The sequence below is a fragment of the Haliaeetus albicilla genome, chromosome 14 (genome assembly GCF_947461875.1).
Source record: "Haliaeetus albicilla chromosome 14, bHalAlb1.1, whole genome shotgun sequence".
NCBI lineage: Eukaryota > Metazoa > Chordata > Aves > Accipitriformes > Accipitridae > Haliaeetus > Haliaeetus albicilla.
In genome coordinates, this window is record NC_091496.1 from 19070958 (window position 1) to 19091545 (window position 20588).

The following is a 20588-nucleotide window of genomic DNA, read 5'->3' on the forward strand; positions in this document are numbered from 1 at the left end:
CCCCACCCACACATACAGCCAAAGTCAGGATCAACAAACCTTCAGACACTGTAGTAAGTACAAACTGCAGTGCACACTGATACAAGAATCCGTGGACAGCCACATCTTCCCTGGATGCTGTCTCGGCATCTCGTTTACTTCTGCCTGCAACAGAAGGTGTGGCTGCTTTTTTACATTAAGTGTAAGTATAGCCCTAGTTATTCTGATGATCAGCAAGTTCATAGAATGACAGAACCATTTAGGTTGGAAAAGACCTTTAAGATCATCGAGTCCAGCCATTGCCCTAACACTGCCAAGTCCACCACCAAACCATGTCCCTAAGCACCACATCTACACGGCTTTTAAATACCTCCAGGGATAGTGACTCAACCACCTCCCTGGGCAGCCTGTTCCAATGCTTGACAACCCTTTCAGTGAAGAAATTTTTCCCAATACCCCATCTAAACCTCCCCTGGCACAACTTGAGGCCATTTCCTTTTGTCCTATCACTTGTTTCTTGGGAGAAGAGACTGACCCCCACCTCACTACAACCTCCTTTCAGGTAGTTGGGGAGAGCAATAAGGTCTCCCCTCACCCTCCTTTTCTCCAGGCTAAACAACCCCAGTTCCCTCAGCCGCTCCTCATAGGACTTGTGCTCTAGACCCTTCACCAGCTTCGTTGCTCTTCTCTGAACATGCTCCAGCACCTCAGTGTCTTTATTGTAGTGAGGGGCCCAAAACGGAACACAGTACTCGAGGTGCGGCCTCACCAGTGCTGAGTACAGGGGGACAATCACCTCCCTGCTCCTGCTGCCCACACTATTTCTGATACAATCCAGGATGCCGTTGGCCTTCTTGGCCACCTGGGCACACTGCCGGCTCATATTCAGCCAGCTGTTAACCAACACCCCCAGGTCCTTTTCTGCTGGGCATCTTTCCAGCCACTCTTCCCCCAGCCTGTAGCATTGCATGGGGTTGTTGTGACCCAAATGCAGGACCTGGCACTCAGCCTTGTTGAACCTCATGCAATTGGCCTTGGCCCATCAACCCAGCCTGTCCCGATCCCTCTGTAGAGCCTTCCTACCCTCAAGCAGATCAACACTCCTGCCCAACTTGGTGTCATCCACAAACTTACTGAGGGTGCACTCGATCCCCTCGTCCAGATCATTGATAAAGATATTAAACAGAACTGGTCCCAGTACTGAGCCCTGGGGAACACCAATAGTGACCGGACGCCAAGTGGATTTAACTCCATTCACCATGACTCTTTGGGCCCGGCCATCCAGACAGTTTTTTACCCAGCAAGGAGTACACCCGTCCAAGCCATGAGCAGCCAGTTTCTCCAGAAGAATGCTGTGGGAAATGGTCTCAAAGGCTTTACTAAAGTCTAGGTAGGCAACATCCACAGCCTTTCCCTCAACCACTAAGCGGGTCACCTTGTTAAGGAGGACCTGCCTGTCATAAACCCATGCTGACTGGGCCTGGTCACCTGGTTGTCCTGTATGTGCCACGTGGTGACACTCAAGATGACCTGCATCCTTCCCCTCCAGTACCATTGCGTGAACAGCCAGACACTGCAGTGAGGCAAAGGACTGAAGAAATGTCAGGTCATGAGCTGAGTGGAAGACTCATCACTCTGCTGAGTAACAGATTTGGGAGGAACTCCTCAATCCCTGAGCTTATTAGTAGAATTGAATATTAAAACGTCTTAATATTCTAATTTTGCAGTTATCTTTTTTTTTTTTTTTTTTTTTTTTTTAAGTACACATTTAAAGATCCCATATGTTTAGGGACTCATGCTTTAATTTGAGGTGTGTAGCAAGATTTCACCTCCAAACAAATCTTTTTTTAAACATTTTATGAAACACAGGACAGCCTGCCATTCCACCTCCCATTTTGTTCTTCATCTATTCCACTTAAATTTCAGTCAGCAGGTGGTAATCATGAGAAGTGTGTTTGAGAAAGTTGGAAAGGGATTCCCTTGAAAGGCAGTCTACATGTGCTTACAGATGTTTGGTTTCTACTGGATATCTCCCTGTCCTCAGAAGACCTGGTCAAACATTTGCATTGCTTGCAGGTGAAAGTCACAGAGGAGAAAACAAATAATCGTCTGCAACGTAGTATGCAACCTTTAGCATTAAGCAGCTAAGCCAGTACAGCAGATTTTTTTTTTATACATGTATCTTAATTTATAGGACTGTCTTTTGTTTCTGATATTAGCATGACCACAGCTCCCACTAGCAACATAGACCTGCATATGGAATGCTTTTACTTTCATTTTTTATTAAATATGTGAGCAAAATGAAATTTCACCAGATTCAGTTGGAGGGGTTTGGGGTTTTTTATACAACATGAATGTTAGAAACAGTCTTGCCGTGGAGGGAGTGCTGTTCAAAACCACAGAGAAATTTTTGGTACATTTGCTGCCCTTGGTAGCTACTCACCCACAGCAGAAATACCTTAAATTTCACCTTTCTGCTTTCCAAGAGGAAAATAAATGAATGGATGTGACTCTTGAAACTAGGAGGAGAGGGTTTGAAAGCAGGAGAATAGGGTTTAGCTTTGGGCTTTTTTCCTTTTTAAGATTTTTTTAAGCTTGTGGTCAGTCAGTCATGCACCTTTTATACCTTTAATTTTTCATAAGGAGTTACATGATTTCCATTTAGTTCCCTGGGATCAAAACAAGGCTATGAAGTTGCTATATGCTGATGCAGTGGCTGGAGTGAGGGTGCTTTTCAGGATCATAGGCTGTCTCTCAATCGCCTGTGTGTCCTATCGAGTAGGAATCTTTCATTCACTTCATGAGCATTAAACTGGTGGGCAGTACTGGGCCCCAAATTAACTTTAGAAATATATTGGGGATTGACTGTGTCATAATATGAGATAGGCCTTGGTGACAGGGAAAGCTGTACGAAGCTGGAAGGTGCTATAAGAAGCACTGTGCCACATACAAGATCCTTCTCGTGTCCCTGGGATGCACCACAGACAGGTAGTACTTTACTTCAGGCAGCTGTATGAGACAGAGCAATACTCGCTTCGTTTTGTGCAGTATAGCCCATTGTTGGTTGATGACAAAGGAGGTGGAGCTGAGACTCCACTCTTCCCACCCATTTTTGTGTTTGTTACAGGCAAGATATGATAAAAAACATCCATTTATGTCTCCTTGTATTTGAAGCTGAGATGTGAGACAGCCTGTGGTTGTCATACAGGAGTAGCACATAACCTGTGCTATCTTGAGCAGTTTAAAAATTGCATTGCAAAAAAGGTGGTTTAGATGCTACACCCAGTCCAAGGGAAAGAAGTAAATGTTCCGGGAATTTTAAAATGTAGTTGTTTTAAAAGACAGAACAAGATAACCATGAGAAGTTGCCAGCACCTCTACTTACAGTCCCTTTCCCTTGTATTTTCAATTACTCATTTTTTGTTACAAGTAATATGGAAAAAATGTTACAAAAATGTATTAGTCTTAGATCTAACAAATATCAGGATCATACTAGCAGTAAGACAGACTATGCATTAGTGGGTCATAAATACAGTCCTCAGAGGGTATGATACATTTATGAAAGTTTCTCTCATTTTTTTGTCCCATCTTAGTGTTTCCAGAACAGCTTATAGAGCTTGTCAAGAGCATCTGGTTGAGCTCTTTCAGGGAGGTCTGAGCTTAGGCATTCCAGTCAGTCCTGCATGCCCACAGTGTAGCCTTGCTATGAAAAACATCTGCAAAATGGCTTTGCAGATTTTCACTCTCTCTGTGCTTCAGCAATTCCAAATCAAGTTAACTTCATTAAGAAAAGAAAACTAGGTCTCCTTCTGAATTCATTCTTGGAGAGAAACATCTTTTGTGGTGACATCCTTCAAAGACAATGTGGAGGGTAAGACTGGTGAATGGTGAGGATGAAGACGTGCAGTAGGATATCTGCTCCTTCATCATGTGTGAAACCTGTCAGCATTCCTTGCTCCTAGGGTAGACATTCCTCTTGAATCTTGTGATGCTGTATTTATCATATTTACACTGGAAGACACCTGAGTGATATTTACTGAGTAAATATTCTGTTATGCTGCAGCATTCAAAATGTTCAGGATTGTTTTCAAAAGCAATTTAGGCCCACAGGGGCCAAAACCCGTTCAGCTTTATTCACTCTGACTTCCTCTCCATAGTGCCTGAGGAATATAGCCCATGGTCGTTACAGAGGTGAGTGCTTTCTAGCAAAGAGTTCAAGAATGTGTATTTAAAATGGTTTTCAATAGACTTGGTATGGTGATGAAGGCACTAATGTTAATGGAAACAGATTATCGGAGGGAGTACACAGAGAAATAGGCTTTCTTAAACGGAACCATGCTTTACTTGAATCCTCTAGTGCAATATATTTGTGTATGTACAGTTCATGTTTTATTGATGAGGCTTAAATCCAAAGACTGTGTTCAACAAATATCCTGCCTACTATCTTTGGTCCTTGTCATTTTATAAACGACCTATTTTTCTCAGTGAAGTTGCTTACAGGCATATCATTTTGCTTCTGCACACACCAAGAGGTGTGGCTACTGTGGCAAAACTGAGCAATTTAGTGCCTGTCTTGTAGCTAAGTGTGTTTGATATCCACTAAGTGTGTATTCCTTCACTTAAGTCTGTACTGAGGCTGATCCAGTGCATATTGGTACTCTGGGCTCCTGCACAAAGCACTGAATCCAAAGGTAATTTCCTCAAAAAACAGAGCAGGAGAAGACTGCACCAGCCCCTTTTTGTAACAATACCACAGAGGACTCAAAAGTCAAAGCCAGAATCCAATCCCTCAGGAGGTTTCATGGAGCCTGAATGTCATTTTGCAGGTTAACTGCCTGGGACTAATAGTTCCAAGAACCTCCAGGGTTTTGGGCTGTCCAAACTTCTACCGAGTCAATTTATCAGAAGTCAGGTATTCTGCTCTACCTCTCCCTGTGCAGACTTTTGTCACATAGTACCTGTGAGGCAGAAGATTGTAGGAGATTGATTCTTTTCAAGGAAGTGGCTGGTCTGCTGCAATTTATTCTTGTGTGAGGTAGTTCCCACAGCTGCCACCCTGCTTTGCTACTAGGAGCTGCAGTTCCTGGTGAAGAAAAGTAGGCAGGCATCCATGATCTGTAAAGCTTGTTCAGGTCCATCAGCGTTCAGTACACTGAGGCATGCGCACATGGCATGCTGGGGTTAATGAATTGAACCCTTAGACTTAGTGGTTAGACCTAATTATAGTTACCCATGAGGCGAGAAACTCAGGTTCTATTCTCTTTTCAGTGTAGGAACTGAAATCTACTTTGTCTCTAATCTAGAGTTAAGGTAAGGGAGAGCAAACACTAAACCTTTCTTGTTTTAGATGTACCATTCTGCAGCCAGGAACATTGCAAGGAGGAGGGAGAATGGGATACTGCAGCCTAGCACAGAGGATGTTCTTTTGAAGGTATCCTTAAAGAGAAAAAAAGAAACTACTTGAGTAGTTCTTTACACATCATTTGATTAAAAATAGACTTGAATCTGTGAACAGGTTGACATTGCGCTGTGACACATGCACCAAAGAAGTACTAACCAGAACCTGCAGACTCACACAATTTAGCTAAGTGCTTCTCTGATGTAATAAAATTTACTAGCTCTGCTATGCTAACAGTCATACTGCTTCCAGATACTGCACCTAAATACCTCTTTAGTCCCCTTATCTTTTTCTGTGATTTAAAGTGTTACAGAAGTGTACACCCTATTCCCTCTTCAGAATCCCAGTAACTTTCTTTTCAATTTATAGGTGATAGCTGTGAACTATGTTTAAGATAAAGTATGGCTGTTAGCTGATGTTTTAGATATTACAACAGACCATATGCCTTATTTGAGATAGGAATTGAATTGAGATATACAGTCTTTGTTCATACAGTTGATCAGTCATAAATCAAAAGCTTTTTATTATAGATATTAAACAGCAGAAATTTAATCAACAAGTAAATAATGGAATTTATTTGGCAGAAGGACCAAGGAGCGTTTATTTTAATTATTTGTCATTTCATAAGCCTCAAGGCTTTTGTTAGCCGAGAGATCAGTTTATCGTTCTTATGTTGAGATTGAAACACTTCTTTCCCCTGACTCACAAACTTGCCAGACAGAAATGTTCTGCCACACTTTTCACTTCAGGACACTGTATGTTATGCTGTCTATGAGCAGAATATCCTTTACAGAGATGTCTGGGAAATAAGCCAGTTCTAGTGGTCTCAGGAGAATCTGCAGGACTGCAGAAAAACAAAAAAGTATACTTATATTTAAGTACATTAATGTCTCAAATTAGCACAGCAAATGGCAATGGACAGTTTTTGATGAATCTTGGCACTAATTTCAGATCAAACTATGTATGAGGTTTTAAATCAAAATGTATTTGTTGACATTAATAGTGATCTGAATCTGTAGCTTCTGAATTATGTCTACTTATAATCCATATCCTTTTTTTCCAAATTGTAATGCTGTTTGTGTAGTTTTGACCTATCAGACAACTGTGTATCTCGTAAGTGAGCAGAGCAGTGTCATTGCTACAAATGATAGGTTCATTTTCAAGTTACCCTGGTTGTTAATTTTGATGGCAAAAAGCGCTCGATTGCAGTTTATATGTGCTTGGCTATGGATGCTTGGTCCATCTTTGAGAAAGATGACCTCTGGAAAATATTGATTTTTAAAAATTTTTGTTTCCATCTGGAGTCAGCCCAAAGCGTTCCAGATGTCAGAGCTCTGGCTTACCGCAGTGCCAGATTTTGAATGAAAATTCCCACGAACAGAGCTGATTGGTGGAATATGCAGATACCCTGCTATTTATAGACGAACACTAATGTAATCAACTATCAATATAAGTACACCTTTAAATGGAACATCATGGTGAAAAGGTCTTCTATTGCCCCTTGATAATATCTGTTCTGCATTTTGAAAGTCTGTATGAAGAACAAGTACCACAGGTTAATTAAGCATACTTTATCAGAGTAAGTTTAAAGACTTGACAGTGCATATATTGTAAAAAAGTGAACACTCCTCACCCCTACCTTTTAGTCAGGTAGTGTGCCAGTGTGGAGTTTTTAAAAGGGAAGGGAGAAGATTCAGGAATAATTTCAAATTCTCCTGACCCAAATGTTAAATCAACAAAAAACCAGAGCAATGACAAATTGTATTTGTTAAAACTTGGAATTTTCACTTCCTTTTGACATTGGAGTATTTCAATGCTTTTAATTTTGGAATCCAAAAGAAACTTTTTAATTGTATCACATTATTTCTCATTTTCATTACTCTTGTGACATTGTTTTATGGCATATCAGTAGCAATTATAATGTGTTTCATTCCTACTGATGTGTTATAATAGGATGTATTGATCAAATCAATTTTTAGGTATACATTCTATTTTGTGATTGTCTTATTTTTAAATTATTAGGGCCTAATGCTACTTAACTCTGATTAAAACATCTAGATCAAAGTGTCCCCTGTCTGTGCTGTAATGAAAAGAAGCTAAGCATCAAATGTACTAATTAGAAAAGCAGCTGTTTTCCTGTTAATATCTTAGCTTGAAATATTTTTTTTCTGGGAAGATGAAAACATCATCTTAACTATAGAAGTTGCACAGCATACAGTTGTTTATTAAAAAACAAAAACAAACCCCCAAATCAAAGAACATATTTTTTAAAATATCAGAAAAATAATTAGTGACATCCAGATTCATTCCTCTATATAAGGCACTTACCAGTTATATGACTTCAGAAACTAGTTGCTGGTAGCCTTCTCCATCATCAATGGAGAAACACAGGTCCTTCCAAAAGGTGAGGTTTGATTTCATTTACATGAAATCGTATTTTTTCCTCAAAGACTATCAGGCTATACATTTTTAGAGCATTTGACATGATTTATGTATTCTAACTGGAGGCACCTAAATAAGATAACCAAGATATGTGTACATAGTTGCAGTATGTGCTAAAAAAATTGTATTGCCACCTCAAAATGTCTGTTTTACATCAAAAGTGTCCTTGACTAACAAAGCCCTAAGTTAGGCATTTAGATGCCCAAAGGTCAGTGGCGTAATTATTAGAGTGCAGGTTTTTATTTTTCCGGTAGAAGTATTACATAGTTTCACTGCAGCACAAACAGATAACACTGTGACACTGAAAATAAGAAATCCCAGTCAATTCTTACTAACAAGTGTTGCTAATTATTTAAGTAATAAATGTCAGAATTAATAGCATATACTCATAATAGCATATCTTATTACACAGTGCTGCTCCTGGGATGCAAAATGAAAAAGTAATTGATTCACTTTCAAATGCAAGTTTAACTTTTTGAAATACCATTTTTTTCTTAAGCAAAATTACTCAAAATAGTTTTTACATGTTCTTGCACCTATTGAGTCTAGCAGTGGTAAAACACTTTATGAACAGAGTTAATCATTGTGTGTAGAGGAGAACTGCAGCTAAGCCTTATGAACAGATGTGACTGCTGGGGCAAATTTTGTGCTTGTACCCTGCAACGCTGTCTTTCACTAGCACTTTCCTGCCTATGTTGTCATTCCCACAGTGGTCCCTGTGAATTTTACAGAATCTGTGGAACACACCCACATTGTCTCCTACACAGAGCAGATTTCCTCTCCTACTTAAAAGAAAAAAAAAAAAAAAAAAAAAAAGAAAAAAATTGGCTCTTTTTTCCCCATTTCTATTTAATTAGCAAAAAAGGGCGAATGTCAAAGAAACACAAAATATTCTGAGTCAATTAACCCCGATACAATGACATCTCCAAGAAACTTGTAGCCTAAGCCAAGACCTGTTCTGAGGAGAATATACAGTTCTCTTTCTGACAGCAGAAACTCAAACCATATGATGTAATTTGTGCATTAGTCCTGTTCTATATGGCATGTAATTCCTGACCTCAAATGAAAGAGTGATCATGCCTTCTTCCATCTGATATTTATGAAATGTTGCCTAGCATGTCTGGCAGAGTCAGTAATACATTTTCCTCTTTTTTTGTTTTGTCTCTTGTTTCTATAGCATCTGAGTTCTGTGTGATTTCTCATTAAACATTCTCAAGTTTCACCCACGCAGGCCATCTGGACTATAGTTAATATTTTAGGACCTATCCTCTTAACTTTGATGTACTTTCTTGTAACTGCTAAAACATGGTGATATCTCTTCCTTCTGTCTTGAGAACCTCCCCCTCACAAACCCAGACATATCAGAGGAACCAAGGGCTTGATACTGCCAGCAGCTGAAGTCTTTCAAATCTCTTGTATTTTTTTCAAATCTGAGAAAATCAAAGATGAGAAAAAGAAATCTGTGAATTCTCAGCAGCAAAAATCTTACCATAATGAAAAGAATAAATTCCTAAAGTATAAAACATTATATTAAAAAATAAGTTTCTTGTTAGTGGTTCCTGGAGTTGGTTTGTTGCATTAGATTATGAACTCAGAAATGGTGCTATAAAGAACAGCACAGGTACTGTGGGATCCACCACACTGCATTCACTAATGACATTGTCAATACTATAGCTTGATCCATCTTCACCTGAAACTTACTTGTTTCTCAGGTTCATTGAATTTCATCTGAGTAACTGTTTTATGAACCAGCAAGGTCCATTCTACACCTACGATTGGAACAAGTGAGGAATGAAAAACTGCATTTTACTCTGATTTAACCCAGAAGTACCTCTTAAATAGCTCAGTCATTTTTTAAGTATTCTCAGGGTCTAATGTTACTATTTGTCATTCTTATAAAGGTGAAAACAAGCTTTAGAGATAATAAAGGTCAGATAAATGTTTCTAAGAAACAAATTGACAGCTCTCATAACACTTGTAATGACAAGTGCTTAGTGTAATAAGATGCTTATCTGTGATCCCATACTCCTAACTTTCTAGGATTGTGTGATCACTGTAATGACATTTCTCTCTTAAGGATGCACCCACACAAATGTTTCATGGTCTGTCTTGTAGCCTTAGCTAACTGAACCATGATTGTTTGCTTCTTAGGCACAGGGACTAATCACAAGATTGGTATCTTATTCCTCTTCTCTATCATCTCTGTGACTCAACCCAGAGGAAATGCTCAGTCACAAGAATATGGTTTGGGCAGTGATGCATGTGGAGTTATACTAGGGTCTAGTGGGAAACTCATGACCAAATGAGGCCCACCGAGTCACACGCAGGAGCTGCTTTGGACTCTTCAGCTTGAGAAAAGAGAATAAGGGCAGAATTCAGTTCCCTGAACTCATGTGTCCAGGGCAGCCTAGGTGCTCCAAGAGTCTAAGATGTGTTCAAGAGTGCAAATGTATGACAGAAGGCCTTTTGAAACAGCACCTGGAGATCAGGGAATATGCCCAAGGATGCCTGACAGGCACTAAGCATCTATGTTTAGGCAGAAGTGAACTCTAGATTTTGTTGACTCTGACTGAGATCGCACTTAATCATCACATATAGATACCTACATTTAGGTCTCATAATCTCTGAATTTGACTCAGGGAGATTGTAATAATGGGGAGTTGAAAGGGCTGTCACAGAAGAGACACTGGGCTAGGAATCCCTAAAATGTGATTGAGAAAGGTTACTACAAGATAGGGGATTCACCCCACTTCTGTGAGAGGCACATGAAACTGGATAAGGTGATAAGATTCTCTGAGACTGATATCTTGTGTGTCCAGAGAAGATCAAATTCACCTCCTCTCCTGCTCTCCAAAAGTTGTATTGCGGCTGCTTTTATATAGTCCTGTCTTTTGTCTGTGTAAAATTTATTGTAAATTATAGAAAATTCCTTGACATTTGCTACAGTTTATTTTTCTACTTTTGTTGTTTGTTTTCAGTCTACTGCAGAAATCTGATCACCACAGCACTGCTTGCCAAAATATCACAGAAACGGGGTAGGGAGAGTAATGGTGATCTTGCCAAAGAATTTAGATCCAATATGCTGCACAGTGTACAGAGTGCTCTGCCTCCAGTAGACAGTGACATACTGGTTGGTTTTTTAACTACTGCATTGTATGCATCCCTAGTTTGTGTTAGGTTTAAATATATTTGCACTGTTAATCAGAATGCTACACAATATAATGCATTTAGGTGTCTGCTTTGGCACTAAGGGATTAAAAAGGTTTTAACTGGCTAGTTTGGGATAATGATCCTTAAATTCCCTATCTCATCCTTCTTCCCAGCTTTGACATAGTCATGCAGAACTTAAAACTGGAGGATGAGCATAGGTGTACAAAAGGACATTTTAGTCAGGATTATAAGAATAAATCACAAAACAAACATAAAGTATTTCCTGAAAGGAAGTGCAAGAGGACTTGAAAGTCTGTAAGGTGTATGGATATGTTGTCATTAAACAGAGGATCAACATATATTGCTGTATGTAAAATCCTCTACTTCTGTCAATTTTCGCCTCACCCTGTTGAGAAATATCTGCCTCCTCCCCAAATCTTGAAGAAAATACTTTGTTAAGTCACTACATTTTCCAGTCTCCTTTCAGAATGTTTATGGTTGGATGAAGGATTGAAGGAACTCTAAAAACCGTTGGTTTTAATTTGATACGATACAGGAATGTTGACTTCTTAAGGAATATACATTTCACTTCCCTGAAGAACCTCACTGTTTCTGTGGTAAGGTGTTTCAGGGAGAGATTTTTCACATTTTATAATGTGTCTTCGAGGCCAGGAACTAAATCTCCTAAACCTTTTAACAAGGATGTAACAGTCTGTTAGGCTGGGAATTTTTGTTTTTGCACTGAAAGTGAGCAGAATCAAGGTTTAAAAAGCTGAACTAATTTGTGCTGATACATGCCTGTATTGTTTTCCATGTGCATATTAAAGGACTCTCTAAGAACAATTCTGTTCTAGAAAATTTAACCTTTAGAAAATATGCCCTTTTTACCAGTGGACATAAGGACTAAGAGTAGTGGTGGGCTTTCTTCTACTTAGGTGTCCACGTACATTTGAGCTTTGTTGAAGACCACACTTGCTTTTCTGTTTGCAGTGGATGCTTGTATGTTATTTCTACAGAATAATGCTATGTATGTTCTTGCTTTTGTTTTCAGACAGGGCTATAAGAGAATAAAAACCCTCCTGCATTCCTCTTACCTGACCTACATACATATATTCCTCCTCTAATCCCACTCGCCACAGTTGTCCATTTACTACTTTCTCCTCAAGACATAGACAAAGGCTAAGCAGAATAATTTTAAATACCGAGATTTATTTCCCATACACAACATATTTATAAAAATTTCTTGCTAAAAGTCATCTACTGTGCTACATTGCTTTCTCGAATGATGCAAAACATGACTGCTTTCTTAAGCAATATATTGTCAGATGGAATACATGAAGCAGAGTATCTCGCTGGTCAACACTGACAATTCAGTCCCTTCACTGGCAGTTGAACTTCCTATTTAAAGCTCATGCTTTGTAAGTCAGAATTATCTCTTTTAAAGGATGAAATATCCTAAATATTCCATCTAAGAGCATGTTGCCTTTTCTATGTGTTATTCAAGTTTAACTGTTTTCACAATCAGTCTTAGGAAATCACTGTTCCAATTTTTATTGTGAGTGTGAGACTAACCTTGCTCCAGACCAGCTGCCTGTCAATCAGATGTCACTCACAGATGCCCCTGAACAATTTTCTCCTCTAATTAGAGAAGAAAAAGTAACAGTTTAGATTTGTATGTGGACTTCAGCGCTGGCTGATGTGGCTTGTTGGTTTTTTTTTCTTTTTTTTTCCATTAAGTAGACTAGTAGACTTTAACTATAGGCAAGACTGTTTTTTAAACTTTATAATTAAAAGTCACATCACCCTCTTCATGAGATATTCTTCTGTTGTGGCAATACAAGCATTATTTTATGGAAGATCATTATATTTAATAGATTTTTATTAGCACACAGAAATATTTAAGGCACATTTTTCATAAAAAGGTTTAATGTAATTAAGGTTATGTCTTTGTTAGATTTGTTAATCTACAAAGAGAATGCTTTCAATATAGGTATAGAGATATGAATATTCAGAATTCAGTATACATTAAGTTACTGCATTTAAATAAAAATAGATTCTTAGATACATTGGTGATTTAATCTGAACCTGTGTCCTACCATAGAGAAAAGTCTCAGGAATGGTAAATCCAGGTGATTTTTTTCAGTACCCTGAGGAAAGCCCCTGGCTATTCTTACACACATTCAATTGTGCTAATATTGCAGCTGCTTTTATTTGAAGAGTAAAAGGGAGGCAGAGAAGTAGTAATTTTTCAGGTTTACAGGTCTATGCCAGTTACAAATCTTTCTTAGTTTTACCTGCTACTAAGCTTCATATTGTTGCATGCCTCTAACCATTTTAAAAGAGCAAAAGGAAATCAGATACAATTGGGTTACTTGCTCAAGGCCTTTAGCTAGAGTTATTTTAGTGTGTTTGTTTTTTACCCAGCACATGAGAGGTGAAAATGCACTGTTTTGCATTGTTATGCCTTACAAGATGTGCAATCCTCTTTGTCATTCCTTCTTTCCATCCACATTGCTTCAAGGAGCTGGCTGTAGACTTTCACGAGGGGCAGAATGAGACCTGCCTGGCTCTATTGTTATCCGCAACAGCTCTAAATGCTGCTCCAGACAAAAATCCCCCATGATCACCTTTGTGGTCAAGGGCTTTGAAAGTTCTGAGCACAGATATTCTTGCTGCCATCTCTTCTGCTACCTCCATTGCTTTTCCTTAGCATATGTTCAGATGCTGCAAAGCAAGCCTGCATTATTATATATGCCTAAGGCTGAGCTCTTAAACATCGGTCACCTACATGACCCATGGTCAAATGTGTTTCAGCTGGGTTACAACACTTGGTTCTAACATTTTCATTCATTGTAAAGATTATGCAATCATGAGAACAGTCCCACTGCCTTCACTAGTATTGCTTATGAAGTAATGGGCAATTCAGTAAAAGGAAGGAGGGAATGATCTGACCCAGGACATTCCAAGATCTTGTAAGTTCAAGAATGGTAATATGAGACAAACAGGATTTTAACAGAAAAAGTAATTAATAATCATAGTCCTGCCAGATGGTCAGGGGAGGTTGAGAAGATAGGGCTAGGAGTGTTATTTAAGGGGAAATGGCACTTTTTGGTTCTGGACAGATTATCGATATTAAAGTAATTGTTATTAGAAAAAAAATCTAATTTGCGAAGAGTCTCAGAGTTGAAATAAATACCTCTGTGAAGTAATTGTTATTAGAAAAAAAATCTCATTTGCAAAGAGTCTCAGAGTTGAAATAAATACTTCTGTGTCTGACTTGAATAGTAGAAGTGAAAAAACACCCAATCTGGGTGTTAAAGAAAAGGCATGTTCTAGAAGGTTGTTAATAATTGGATTCTACTATCTGTAACTCCTGAGTGCTACTTTGTTGGAGTGCCACACAAGAAAGTACACCTGTGTATACACTAACTAATACGCTAGGCTGCTTTTTATAAACATTCTCCCGTAAGCACAGACACTAAATTTGACCAGTCTTATTATTCCTAGTTCTGCAGGTATTACAGTTTGAACTCTGAAGATGTCCTTCCCATGGCTAGTTCAGTGAGACAGAATACAGGACTACTAAGTATAGTAGCTTCCATGTTCTTTTTCTTATTCCTGATAGCTGCAGACACTTTAAAGATTAACTTGTCTTTTTCTGAAGACTAAACAGTTCAATTTGCATATATGAAGAGCTTGGAGAAAGGGAGAGGAAGGGAGGAAAACAGAATAAATTTTCGGGAGGGACTATGGGAGTTCTCATAAATGCAACAGGTCATTGCTACTGCTTGGATCATCACCAGAAATTTACATTTTTGTTCCTGTAAAACATGAGGTATCTTGCAAGGCAGTCTAAGGTTTTCCTTGGGCATTTTAGTGCTTTTATGTCTTTCTTTCTGCATTTTACATGCTTAGTTATTCAGGGACCTAGAACAGACAGCTGCAGAAGCAGAGGGGAAAGACATGCTGTTTATCTGACTTACACTTGGTAAAAGGTTTCCATTTTGAGTAGATTTGTGAGACAGACTGACCCAACCTACATCCATCTATGTGAATTATCTTTGGGGGGGGGGGGGAGGAGGGGGGGGGGGGGAAAGCAAACCACCAAAACCCCAGACCAAAACCAAAAGCCATTTACACTGATGGGTTCTATACAGAATGCTAAGACTCACGGAGGCATTTTTAAGACTGTAGTTGAAAGTGTAAAATACACAGTTTAGACAAGTAGTTCAGCTGTTAGGCAACACTGAAACCTCTTTAATATGACCAATTACTTCATAGGCATCCAGAAAATTTCCAGAAACCAGTGCTGGAAACATGGTAGATAGTTCAGAGTTGTCATCACAGAGGACCAATATAACTTCAACAGGCAGTCATGTAAAAGCACTTGGCTACTATAGCAAAAATAATGACTTTGGTTCACTCTGACTTTCATTTTTATTCTAAAAATACAGAGTGGAAACCAGATGAAACTGCTAAAACTTTACCAGGCTTGACATGGAATTGTTGGTATTTATGTGGATTCCATTTAAAATAAAATGTCAGGCCAGACATACTTGAAACTCAGTCCTAACTCAGATAATACATGCCAGTTACAGTAAGCCTAGCTCAATTTTCTGGTTTGTGATGAGAAATTCAAACATTTTGTCACTAAATTCATTCCTAGATACTACACTGAAAGGCAAAGGGTTTGGGGTGGGTTTCTTTTGGTGGAAAGACTATGTAAGTCAGCAAAGCACCACATATTCCCATCTTCTCAAGGTGACTTGCATAACTTTTTCCTTTGTCTTTGACCATAGGAATGAACCAATAAATTTTTTTATTTTATGTGCCATTAGGGCACAGTTGGGGATAGACTGTGCCTTATTCTGCTCCCTCCAGAGTAAGACAAATTAAGTGGACTGTGTTACAATTGCTCTAATAAGCCAAATACTCTCAGGACATATTCAAGCCATCCAAAAACTGTAATAAGATTGATATGGTCATATGAAATGTATTGTTTCTTATGCTTTGGATTATCTATTAGTATGCAGTCAGGAAAATGAGTTTTCCTCTTGAGGAGAATTCTGTGGAGCACACTGGAGCTTGGGCTTCCATCACATAAACAGTAAGATAATATACAGTAGCATTTTAATCTCTGGTACTAGATGCCCACTTAATATCTCAAAGTTGAACAAGCTCAAGAGTTCTCCAAACTTACAGCCAGAACTTCTGGCTCCTTCAGGAGGAAGCAGAACCTGCTGTCTGAAGCAATGGGGAGAAATTCTGACTTCATTGGAGGCAGTGACAGACAGACTTGTGCAATGGTACCTAGAACTGACAGGAGTCATGTGCAGAGATGGACAGAAAAGAAAATCATGTACTATGTGATTGGTACCCAGGCTGTCTTTAATTTGATGCTGCTGCAAATTTCCTAAGTGAAGGGAAAAAAAGAAACAAAACAATGCCAATACACCTTTCCCAAGCTTTAAAGCAGTTTTGTGTATGTAGTTATTTAATTTACAGTTTTTGTCGCAATCTACTGGCCTAATTAATATTCTAGAAATTACTGCCAAAGAGTCATCAAAAGCACCATTTTCCTATAAACTTGCCTGTCAGGGACATGGTACTTCTCATGGTTTCTGATTCAAGTTTTCATTTCTCAGAGAACTAAGGAGGGAGGTCAGCAGAACTGCCACCTTTGACTTCCAGAGGGCAGACTTTGCCTGTTTAGGAGTCTGGTTGACAGAGTCCTTGGGAGGCCATCCTGAAGAGCAAATGAGTCCAGGAAGGCTGGACTTTCTTCAAGAAGGAAATCTTAAAGATGCAGGAGCAGTCTGTCCCCATGTACTGAAACACGAGCTGGTGGGGAAGAAGACTGGCCTGGCTGAACAGAGAGAGCTTTGGCTGGAACTCAGGAGAAAAAAAGGAGAGTTTATGACCTTTGGAAGAAGGGGCAGGCCACTCAGGAGGACTACAAGGATGTTGTGAGGTTATGCAGAGAGAACATCAGAAGGGCCAAAGCCCAACTAGAACTTAATCTTGCTACTGTCATAAAAGGCAATAAAAAATGTTTCTGTAAATACATTAGCAACAAAAGGAGGGCTAAGGAGAATCTCCATCCTTTACTGGATGCGGAGGGAAACATAGTGACAGAGGATGAGGAAAAGGCTGATGTACTTAATGCCTTCTTGCTTCAGTCTTTAATAGTAAGATCAGTTGTTGTCCCGATACCCAGCCCCCTGAGCTGGAAGACAGGGACAGGGAGCATCATGAAGCCCCCATAATGCAAGGGGAAATGGTTAGTGACCTGCTACACCACTTAGACACACACAGGTCTATGGGGCCAGATGGGATCCACCCAAGGGTACTGAGGGAGCTGGTGGAAGTGCTCACTGAGCCACTTTCCATCATTTATCAGCAGTCCTGGCCAACCAAGGAGGTCCCAGTTGACTGGAGGTTAGCAAAAGTGACACTCATTTACAAGAAGGGCTGGAAGGAGGATCCAGGGAAATACAGGCCTGTCAGTCTGACCTCGGTGACAGGGAAGGTTATGGAGCAGATCATCATGAGTGCCATCACGCAGCAGCTACAGACGACCAGGTGATCAGTCCCAGTCAGCATGGGTTTATGACAGGCAGGTCCTGCTTGACTAACCTGATCTTCTTCTATGAACAGGTAACCCACTTAGTGGTTGAGGGAAAGGCTGTGGATGTTGCCTACCTAGACTTTAGTAAAGCCTTTGAGACCATTTCCCACAGCATTCTTCTGGAGAAACTGGCTGCTCATGGCTTGGACGGGTGTACTCCTTGCTGGGTAAAAAACTGTCTGGATGGCCGGGCCCAAAGAGTTGTGGTGAATGGAGTTAAATCCACTTGGCGTCCGGTCACTATTGGTGTTCCCCAAGGCTCAGTATTGGGACCAGTTCTGTTTAATATCTTTATCAATGATCTGGACAAGGGGATCGAGTGTACCCTCAGTAAGTTTGCAGATGACACCAAGTTGGGCAGGAGTGTTGATCTGCTTGAGGGTAGGAAGGCTCTAACGAAGGGACCGGGACAGGCTGGATCGATGGGCTGAGGCCAAGTGTATGAGGTTCAACAAGGCCAAGTGCTGGGTCCTCCACTTGGGTCACAGCAACCCCATGCAATGCTACAGGCTTGGGGAAGAGTGACTGGAAAGATGCCCAGCAGAAAAGGACCTGGGGGTGTTGGTTAACAGCTGGCTGAATATGAGCCAGCAGTGTGCCCAGGTGGCCAAGAAGGCCAACGGCATCCTGGATTGTATCAGAAATAGTGTGGGCAGCAGGAGCAGGGAGGTGATTGTCCCCCTGTACTCAGCACTGGTGAGGCCGCACCTCGAGTACTGTGTTCCGTTTTGGGCCCCTCACTACAATAAAGACACTGAGGTGCTGGAGCATGTTCAGAGAAGAGCAACGAAGCTGGTGAAGGGTCTAGAGCACAAGTCCTATGAGGAGCGGCTGAGGGAACTGGGGTTGTTTAGCCTGGAGAAAAGGAGGGTGAGGGGAGACCTTATTGCTCTCCCCAACTACCTGAAAGGAGGTTGTAGTGAGGTGGGGGTCAGTCTCTTCTCCCAAGAAACAAGTGATAGGACAAAAGGAAATGGCCTCAAGTTGTGCCAGGGGAGGTTTAGATGGGGTATTGGGAAAAATTTCTTCACTGAAAGGGTTGTCAAGCATTGGAACAGGCTGCCCAGGGAGGTGGTTGAGTCACTATTCCTGGAGGTATTTAAAAGCCATGTAGATGTGGTGCTTAGGGACATGGTTTGGTGGTGGACTTGGCAGGTTAGGTTAGGTTAGGTTAACGGTTGGACTCGATAATCTTAAAGGTCTTTTCCAACCTGAATGATTCTATGATTTTATGATTCTGTTCTATGGTTTAAACTATTAATATAAATAGTAAACAAGTCCTTTGCATGGTCATTTTGGGAATCCCTCTTTTCTCTTGCTTGATCTGTCTGGTTTTCTGGGGAGTGATTAATTTACTTGTAATGAGGAATGAAACAGAAAAAAACAGGAAGTGGGAGGGTAGGTGTGCATTCTCTTCCTCTCCTCTGGACTCTTCATGCTGTCTCCTATCCTCTCCCTCCTTTTTATCTGTTGTTCCTATTACCTATCTTTCTTCTTTTTCATGCCTTCATTAATAAATGATGATTAAACTTCCCTGGCTAACCTATGCCTTTTTCCCCCTCTCATTCCATTTTTTCATGTCATTGTCCAAAGATGTAAATTCACCTCCTGTTTTCTAATCTGTTCTTCTTCTTGTCATCACTTTATTTCAAGTCTGCTCTCTGCCCTGCCTCAGCATTTTGAAAACGCATAATTGTCTCCCCTCTTCTCTCCTTCTTTTAAAGTGTTGATACCATATTCACACAGCAGGATTGTGCAAAGTGGAGACAGGGATAGCAAGTCAGGAAGGAAACTTTTATGTCCATAAAATGACAAAGCAGCAGGTATCTGCAAATGAATGTGATTGTACCTGAATTCTCTCTCCATCCTGGGACCAATACGGTAGAGAAGCACACTATGAAAACACCAAACACACAGTCCATCAGCAGTTTACACCCTTGCTTTTAGCTTTGGGCCATTCCAAGCGTAATTCAGGAACGATGGAGCTAAGTCAGCCTAATTTTTAACACAATAGTAGTTTACTTTCAGACCTAATAAGCCATAAATCTTTCGCTTTGTGTCTCGCTGCCTAAACGGTATTGCTACCTTAAAAGTTGTGTTCTTTTCTAATGGGAAGAAAAATAGGGGGCATAGCGGAAACCCCAAGAAAGAGTATAAAGGGGAAACAGAATAATTAATAGAAGCAAAACTTTAAAGTAATTTCTCTTGCTGAATGTATATTTAAAAAGGGGAATATACCACAATAATCAACCACGTTTTTTGCCTTCAGCCTGTCTGAGGCCATGTGGTTTGGAGATCTGATCACTAGTCCGAAAAGGAAAGGCTGTTTGCAAGATTTCTGGGGTGTTTTTTCCTGGAAAAGGTGAGAGGACAAAAGCAGAAATCTATGACATACACTTTATGCCTTATAAGGAAAGTATTCTTCTATCTATCTGTCTGTCTGTCATCTATCTATCTATCTATCTATCTATCTTTCATTCATATGTAGAGAGACCCATATATTTCAAGCTGTCACTAAATTGATTTGGAGGCAGGTATTTCTTTTATTTACTGCTCTGAGGGTTAGGTTAAAAACTCTAAATTTGATACACATCTTGAACCAAGTGAATTGGATTTTCTTATTTGGTTTGCTCTTTCATATTCACTGTTCAGTATTTTCTGGAGTTGTGCATGGTATTTCCATCGGTAATAACAGTTCTGACTATCTGGAAACAGAACAATACCAAAGCAGAAGATAGTGTTTGAACATTCAAATGACATTTTGTAACAATCATGCTTGCTTAATGCACCTCAAAACATTTTGTCTTGTAGAGTATCTGTCTAATTTTGAAACCATTTCTAAACTGATATTTTGGGTGAGCATGAGTAGCTGGTTTCTTGTTGTATAAATCAGTCATTACTTTCTCATTTGTGTTTGTGCTGTCTTCCAGTATTCGTTTTCTTTAATAGTGTGAACTTTGGTTCTGTTTCTCTTTCAAACCACTGCTTCCA

At 39.9% G+C, this 20588-nt stretch overlaps 1 protein-coding gene across 4 annotated transcripts in view; it reads left to right on the forward strand.

Annotated features, from left to right (window-relative positions):
* Positions 1-20588, forward strand: part of TAFA5 (TAFA chemokine like family member 5) — a 434888-nt gene that overhangs the window by 410769 nt on the left and 3531 nt on the right. For 2 of the 4 annotated variants that reach the window (XR_011327760.1, XR_011327762.1), the window contains one exon: positions 19867-19959. The exons of the other annotated variants lie outside the window; for them this stretch is intronic. The gene's annotated coding sequence lies outside the window, so the exon portion shown is untranslated. The remainder of the gene's footprint in view (positions 1-19866; positions 19960-20588) is intronic. 4 annotated transcript variants of the gene reach the window in all.